Genomic DNA, 8,814 nt, shown 5'->3' with positions numbered 1-8,814 from the left:
GAGAAATATTGCACTATTGACTTAGAAAAGGCTTCTCAGTTGTAATCCATGTCCTACAGTGGGTTCCCCTCTGTCTTGCTAGCACGACCCCTCTGGAACACATGGCAGGGAGTCATCAAACTGTCGGATTTGGCAGTGGAAATAGGCAAGGATGTGAACCAGCCTTTCTGTGCTTCCCATGGGGTCTGGCCCGTTACAGGCTCTGTCAGCGGAGGCACTTTTAGGGCACGAGGTGACCCGTGACTTCTCACCCCTTCTCTCCTGCCCCTGGGCACGTTCCAATGCCCATCTTGTCAATCTGGACAGGAGGCGCTTTGGAACTGGTTTGTTTGTACAATCTCACAATACCTGCTGATTTCAGGGCATAATCTGGCATCGGGACCTGCATTTCTTCCAGCTTCTCCAAAGCTTGATTAATGATCTCGTGCACAGCCTGGGAGGGAACACAAAGGAGAGCGCCTGTTGGAAGGAGAAGGACCGGGGCAAGCAGCTCCCCTGCAAGGCCAGCCAAGGTGAGCGGGGACAAGGCCCGTTTCAGATGGAGGGAACGCCCACACTGCCTGGAAGCCTCCCAGGTTTGCTCTGCTGTGATTGTCGGGATCAGAAAGGGGGGGCTGCTCACTCCAGTGCTCTGAATGCTGGAGCTGCGGGAAGGGGCTTTTCCTGTGGAGAGGCCCCAGGCCAGGGGCAAGCCTTCTGGGCATGAGATAGGCCTGGCTTAACTCTGGACCTCTGAGACCATACTTTCTTTCCAGCCCTCCCTTGAGGAGGACCCGAGATCTGGGCACAGAGGAAGGTCCGACTCAGATGGCTGTCATTCCCATCACGCTCTCTCTTCCCCATAAGGAAGTGTGGAGCAACAGGAAAAGGGAGTGTGGCCATGACAGCACTTGTTCCAGCAGCACCAGCCTGTTGGCTGTGACAGGAATGGAGTAGGATACGTGTGGACAGAGGATAAAACCCCTGAGCAGATCCTTCTGCCTTGTGCCCTTACCTGTCCGGTAACGCCTGGGAGCTTTGCCTGCTTCAGTCCTTCCTGCAGAGCCCACTCAGCCACATCCTTTGCGCTCCAGCGCAGATGGTAAAGTTGTTCCTGGAGCTTACGGAGGTGGTCTGGCAGGGGCAGGGTTTCGCTCAGGTCTGCAGTGCTCCAGGGGGTTAAGGCACCAAGTCGTCCCACGTGGTAAACACCTGTGGAAACACACCAGAGCTTAGAACTCAGTCTAAGGCTGGGCTGTGCCTCGGCCTGCCCACTCCCCTTTCTGTGTCTCTCCCAAGTGCCATAGTTGTCTCTCCTCTTGCTGCCTTTGACAGTGGCCATCATGGCGTACGGGCTCCGCAATAGATGGACATTGCCTGCCATGAACTGTGCTCCTTGTCCTGCAGAAGATTCTCAGCCCCTGGGGCAGGAGAGCTCAGCCACGGCCTCTCCCTGGGCTGAAGAGAACTGGCTCAGCCCTCCTGGGGAAGGCAACTCAGCCCTTCCTCACCCACACCCGTCCCGCTGGAGCAGGGACTGGCACAGCTCTGTGGGGACTTTCTGCTCTTGGCTGAGCTCCTCTGCTCACAGCGGGGGAAGAGGAACAGGGCAGGATGGAGCCCCGAGTGCCTCCTAAAGCACCGTCCTCAGGTCGGAGATCTGCAGAGACTCACCGAAAGAGAATAGACCGAGAAGCAGCACAAGGGTCGTTGCCTTGAGAGCCTCCATCTTCCTGCAGAGCAGATAAAGAAAAGGCTGGTGAAGCTGGCGGTTCCCGTGCAGATCAGGAGCAGACTGGAGAGCAGCAGCAGGGACTGCAGCCCTGGAGCCTGGCGTTCCTGCCGTGTGCATTGGCTTGGTCCTGCACCAGCTCCAGTCACTGCTGGAGGTGTCACCAGCTGCACCAGGGGGGGGTTTGTCACAGCAAAGATTGTTTCCGTAGGGACAAAGGGCTCAAGGTTGACTCTGTATTAAGAGCAGGAGTTGCAAAAGGACTTGTGTCCACATTTCACATCTGTGGGGCTGGAGAGGGATTCTCTGGAAATGGAAGGACATAACAGATGCCTGTTTCTCCTGCCCAGCATCCGATGGACACTTGTGCTGCTCCTGTTCTCCACCCTCTCAAGAGAAGGTTCAGTCTGTGCCCCTACAGTCCAAGAGCTGCCAGGGGAATGTGTGTCTCCCCTCTCGCAGCGTTTCTTTAGCAGCCGGGTTATCTCTGGCCCTTCTCTTGGCAGAACTGCAGACAAATGCAGACTGGAAAGAGGGAGGGTGGCTGAATGTCAGTGCGTGCTGGCAAGCAACGGGCAACCCAGGAAGTGCCAAAGAAACTCTGGTGGCTGGGCCCTGCTGCCCTGAGCCTGATCTGCCAAGACACAGCACACACCGCTCTGCAAGGGGGAAATTCCTCCTGCCTGTTCCAGGAGGCTCTCAACAGGCTCAGAGCGTACACTCATCAGGAATAAACAATCCCTTTTGTTCTCCTAGAGAACTCCTTGCACCCCTCTGAGGATCTCGAGCCCCTTTCCTGAGGCAGAGCCCTGGTGAGGAGCTGACCAGGTTTCCCAAGGAAACCTCCTCTGTCAGGAACACAAGTCAGACCCACGGCCAACAGAGGACACGCTGGTGTCCTTCTGGTCCCCATGGAGAGGAAAACCAAGCAGGCTCAGGGACAGAACCCACCCTGCAGAGCACAATACAGGACGGAGCTGAGCTCTCACAATTACTGCGGCAGGCTGTGTCTGGGCCACCCCCTGGGACTCTCTCTGTCCCATCCAAAATGGACCTGTCCCTCATTCTGCAGAGATCAAAGGCTTTCTGGGCCCAGCCCTCGCGTTCATGAAGAGACTGAAAGGCGGCTGCTGCCTTCCAGCAGCTCCAGACCCAGCTCCCAGGCTGCCCTCGTGTTCCTCTCCTGCCCACCCTCCACCCACCCCAGCTGACGAGGTGGAAAACACACCTGGGGAAGGGAGCAGAAAATATTCCCAACATACCAGTTCAGACGTTCAGCCGTCTCTGGGTGTCTCTGGGTACCTGCTGAGGTGCAGGTAACAAGCATCTCGCTCGCTCGGGAGTGAGCCAGAAACTCTGCGATCTCAGTTCCCTCAAGATCGAGAGTGACCGAGGCGCAGGGAGACCCCTGGTCTTATACCCTGCTGTGCTGACCTCAGCACTGATGCTGCTTTGTGACATCAACGGCAGTGGCTGATGTCACAATGGAAGAGGCTGCGCCACGTTTGGAGGCAAAGTCCCACCTGACAGGAGCGGGTCTCGCAGTCCTCTCTGCAAGGGAAGGAATCCTTCACCACAGAAAGAGGGAAAGGTACAGGAACACGTTGCTCTCAGAAAACAGACTCTGTCAACCACTCTTCCTCTTGCTGACCAAAGTTCAGACGGTGTTGGAAAACAACAACAAAACAGCAAGATGTGCTCCTCAGGGAGCACATTATATCAGCCGTTCAACAGTAAGTCCAACTCCCGTCTGAACCTCAGAATAAGAAATTCCGTCTTAAATTTCCAGGAGAAGGAAGGGCTTTGAAACGGCAAGACCAGGAAACGTTCATGAAAGCACGGCCATTCAAGTCCACAGCCCTGATCACAGACCACCTGCCCGTTACCTAAGGCAGGATGTTCTCAGCTGATTCGCAGCCACTGACATCTGGAAAACAGCACAAGGTCTCTTGTTCTTTAGCACTGAGCATGGAGGTTGGAACAGGATCTGGGAAGAAAACCACCTACAGTCAGTCTGGTTTCATTCGAGGCCATCAGGACAAGTTCACATTCACCAGGAACCACAGCAGGTCCCACCCGTCCCTGCAGACCCCAACTCCGCTCCTGTGCAGGGTCCCGAGGAGCAGTAAGCACAGAACAAGAAACCTCCCTTCCAAAGAAGCCCCCAGCTGGCTCTTTAACCAAGCTGCACAGAGCAGCAGCCGAGAACAACCTCTGCCACAACTGCACCCGGCTCTGCTGTCTGCAGAAGGAGACCAGCTCCTAAATGATCCCCAGCCCTACAGACACAGATCTTCCCCAGGGCAGGGATGAGAAAACACCAGAGTGCACAGACACCTGGTCATTCAGTTGAAGGTGGGGAGAAGGAAAAAGGAGTAGAAAGAGACAAATCAGACAAGAGAGAAGACAGAGGAGCCCAGAGAGAAAGAAACACATAGGGAAAAGGATGGAGAGATGGAGAGATCAAGGCAGAAAGGAACAAGGAGCTGATGAGACAGGGAGGAAGAAACAGCAGGGCTGAGGAGCAGGACAGAGGGATAGGGAGGGGGGAGGAGGAGAAGCAGGAAGAGGGTAGAGAAAAACAGGGAGGGGAATGTACAGATGGAGAGACAAAAAGAAAGGCAGGGAACAGAACAAAGGGACTGAGAAACAAAGCAAAGTTCAGATCAAAATGAAGAGACTGGAAAGGGGAAACATGCAGCAATGAGCTGGAGGAAGAGGAAAAGAGGGCTGAGGAGCAGGAAAGAGGAAGAGAAAACAAAGAAAAGGCAGAGCCAGCTGGACAGGGGAGATATAGTGAGAGGGGATAGGGCAGTAATCTGGACAGAGATGGAGAAAGAAGCAGCAGGGAAAGGGAAGACAGGCAGAAAGACAGAGAGGGAGCAGGAGAGAGAAAGAACAATAAGGGTTGGGGTCAGGATAGAGATTGGGAAAAAATCCTGGGGTGGGCAGCAAGATGGAGAGGGAGTAAAAAAGAAGAGGGGCAGGAACAGGCACAGGGAGCAGGACAGAGGGATACAGTGAGAAATGATGGGGCACGGAGCAGGACAGAGCAACAGACAAGAATGACAACAAAGAGAAACCAGGGATGGTGAGAACACAGAGGGGTGGAGACGGAGAGGGAGATACGAGAAACCCTGCACAGAGATTCAGAAGGGTGGAGGAATAGGTGAGGAAGCAGCAGAGGGACAGAGGGAGAAGAGATGAAGAGGAAGAAGGGCACAGTAGGAAAGAGGAGGGAGCAGGGAGGGACTGGGACACAAAACAGGGTGAAATGTCCCCAAGGGCCCAGGAGTCACCACACTTCCTGCTCTCTGCACTGCCAGGCAAGCTGTGGAGTTCAGGCACTTCTGTCTGTGAGAAATGCAGTTGTGATTCGTGCTGACATGTTTCATGTTTACAGATATAACCAAATGAGGCTCGGGCTCTGAACCTGAAAAAGGAAAAGGTGGGTAAGTTCTATGTAAAAAGTTCTGAAACTTGTTTATGAGGTTATATTGATAGAGGGAGCTAACATTTTCAGGGTTAACCAACCACATAATAAGGGCCTACTAATGAACTAACACTTGAAGGCACATGAATATCTAGTTTAGAGCTGTATGTAACCAGTTGTGTTAAGAAAAACCAGAACCTCATCGTGTGCCGAGATCAGAAGTTTTACAGCACCAGCTGTAACCTTGGGGAGACAAGACAGCCAAGATTTACAGCAAAAGGGGGGCCAGTCTGGTTTCGGTCGACTTGGCAGCTTGGGAGACCCATAGAGACCATAGTGACCCAGAGAGACCCACAGAGACCATAGAGTCCAATAAAGACCCATAGAGAGCACAGAGACCATAGAGACCCATAGAGTCCCATAGAGACCCCTCCTCAAAGCCACCAAGTGACACTGCGCAGGCGCAACAGGGGCGGGTCAAGGAGGAGACTATGGAAATGGTTCTCTGAAACTCATTTTAATAAGAAGCGGGAAAGGTTATGAATATGTACAGGCATTCCTGGGGTCATTATGAATATGTAACACCTTACTGTATTTAAGCACACCTCTTACTGTTTAAAGGTGTGCGTGTTGGGCGGAGCGAATCCCCCGCGCACCCAGCGCTGTTTTGCTTATGCTCTAACGAACAAGTGTTTAAGGAATACAATTAAGGAATTGGATTAAACGTTGTTTATCCATACAAAAAGCCTAAGTTATTTATTTCATTGCTTTACAACAAGTGATTGAATCTGCTATAGAAAAGTTCAACCATCTCTTGTATTACAAAGGATAAATGAAAGTATGGATTTTTGTTGCATCTAATCCATAATGCAAGTACCAATTAAAAATACATTAGCAGTGGTTCCTTCAAATATTCACTGTGAAGGCAGTTCCTGGCACGATTATATTAGCGTTCTTACTATTTTACAGGAGAAACACAGGGCACGGCTGATTTTGCCCACATGCAGCGCAATGATCACACGAGTGTGGTGAACCGGGTAAAAGGCCCTAGAGAAGGAAAATCAGGCTCCGTGTGCAGAGCCAAAACAAAAATCCTTTTCAAACTGTTTAATTTTGAAAAGCTACAATGGGTATAAAGCAGAAAAAAGAGCAGTGAATGTGCATAAACACAATTAGATGTTTTTTCAGTTCCATGATGTGCTCTTTTACTAACAGTGTCTGCTGGAGTGGATATCCTGGACACGAACAGGCGGGTTCTGGTGTTGTGCCCACGGTGATTCATCCACTGTGGCCGTGGGTGTCAGGCCTTGATACAACAGACACAAAACCTTGGGAGGGAGGTGAGCACAGGAAAACGCTTAAAGATAATGAGCTAGCAGATTTGATTTAATCTTTACTTAAAAATACACATGGCTGCTGTCTTTTTTCCAGTTTAATTAGGACGGGCTCCAATATCTCTATTAATTCTAATTACAACACATGACAAAAATTAAGGGGGGGAAAGCTTTGTTTTTACAACGGTAAATACAGTCTAAATTGTAATTTGGGAAACAGATAAAGGGGTGTAGCAAATGAGGCACAGACTCTGTTTAAGATGTAGAGAGACGTTTAATACAAACTCAGGTTTGCATTTGAAACATCGCGTACCTCTGTCCCTGATGTACCAACCCCATATCAGTCCCTCTGTCCCTGATGTACCAATCCCGTATCAATCCCTCTGTCCCTGATGTACCAATCCTGTATCAGTCCCTCTGTCCCTGATGTACCAACCCCATATCAGTCCCTCTGTCCCTGATGTACCAATTCCGTATCAATCCCTCTGTCCCTGATGGTTCATGTCCCATACAGTCTTTGCTGCTTGTGTTATTCCACCAGCACTTGTTCTCACACTGTGACTCTTGCAGTTTCTCACAGGCCTGATGTCACAACCCTGCCACATCTCCCCCTTCTTTGTTTAACAATTGCAGCCATAGCAGCGTGTAACCGCACAGCCACTGCACCATTAAAGCTTTTTTCAACCATTTGTTGTGCACAAGATAAGACCCATGGTACACAATCAATAAGTACCAGACTCCACATACAAACATTCTAAGCAGCGGGTTAAAGGGCCGTGTTTTGCAATTTTTGTGACACCCATAACGGTTACAGAATTGCTACTTAATATTCCCTGCATAGTGTTTAACACAGAATAATGAGCTCCCAGTCAACTAAGAATTCTCATTCTCTGTTCTCCAAGTCAGGACCTATATTAATATATTACTGAGCTGTCAGTTTAAGATGGTGTAAAAACTCAGTGGGAGACTCCTCACGATCCTGTTTAATCTCAGAAGGTTTCGGCGTATTTACAGCTTTAGGCACAGCGTGTCTAATCCCGTATAAAATGCACTGTCCATACCAATGCAGCCTGTCCCCCGACATAAGGATATCAGGATCCCACCCTGGACTGACCGAGGGACAATTCTGATCTCATGTTCTCTGTGTATTCTACACCAATATCTGTTCTTCAACAAACCTTTTACTGGTTTCCATTTCTTTCCCTGATTATCCTTTTTCAAAACAAATGGATCTGAAGGGGATAAAGACAAAGCATATGTAACATTATGTATTGTGTAATATGCGTTATGTAATAGGCAATATATGATTTAAAATATATATCTTACTATATATTACATGTAGCACATTACTGTACTACACATCTCAAAGTATACCCACCTAGACCTGTGCAGCATATTAATATTATTTACAGTGGCCGCCATTAATGACAGTATTCAATCAGATTCTCCCTGGTTGACTCCCTGTTGAACAGCAAACGATCCTTTTCCAATGTCAGAAAACACAGCCCGGGGGGGATTTCTTCCGAATCATCCTGTCCATTGTCCACTACCTACTTCACAATCACAATAACAGACGATTGGTGAACCGTAAGTACTGGACTATAAAATCACCCAAGACACAAGTAACAACAACAACAAACCACTAAAGACACGAACAATTATACAATTGCTAAGGCACAAACAGCAAAATCACTAACGGTACCTTTAGCAAATTACTGTTCCCTTGTTTTTCTCTTTAATTTATTGTTTTCTCATTTTTCTCTTTAATTGTTTATTTCTTTCTTTTTTTAAGTTACCCAGTTTACCAAAATGCGCAGACGCGAATGCGCAGACCCAACGCGCTGGTGTCGCCCACGTCTCGCGCAGGCAGCGTGCCAACCCAACCAGACAATGAAAGTGCCTTATCTCATTGATGGGGTTTTACCCGCGTCCCGAGCTGGTCCGAGGATCTGTGGTCCCTTCCAAGATTTCCCCAGTGCCGGCACAAGGTCCCAGAGATACTGGGATCCACGGGAGGTCAGGCAGATTATCCCATCCTCGTCGCCAGAAAACGATACCGAAAAGTTGGCAAACTGTGTGAGCTAGAAAAACCCATACGGCCACAATCACCTTTCTCCCTCCTTGAGCTCTCCTGACCTGCGGTTCCACCGCCGGTGTCTTCTTTCTTGATCCCTCTTGACTGGCAGGTGCGCTCCAATCCTCTTTATTCATCACTCTTCCTCACAGGTTCACCTCCTTCCTTGCTTTTCCTTTGCACGCTGCTCCACCTGAAGAGAAACACACGGAGGACTGAGCTACACCAGCCCAAGGGCACTACAGTCAGACAGGGGCTGAGT

The 8,814-nt window shown here is 49.9% G+C and overlaps 1 long non-coding RNA gene across 1 annotated transcript; it reads left to right on the top strand.

Moving 5' to 3' along the window:
- The first annotated feature begins 435 nt into the window (after positions 1-435).
- Positions 436-8,507, top strand: LOC309452697. Its single transcript, XR_014186613.1, has 3 exons — positions 436-512; positions 5,115-5,159; positions 8,271-8,507. It is a non-coding gene; the product is annotated as an uncharacterized lncRNA (long non-coding RNA).
- Positions 8,508-8,814: the final 307 nt, after the last annotated feature.

Source organism: Streptopelia decaocto, assembly GCF_964273445.1.
Source record: "Streptopelia decaocto genome assembly, contig: HAP1_SCAFFOLD_271, whole genome shotgun sequence".
In the NCBI taxonomy this organism is placed as follows: Eukaryota; Metazoa; Chordata; class Aves; order Columbiformes; family Columbidae; genus Streptopelia; species Streptopelia decaocto.
This window is presented reverse-complemented; position numbering and strand designations above follow the sequence as displayed.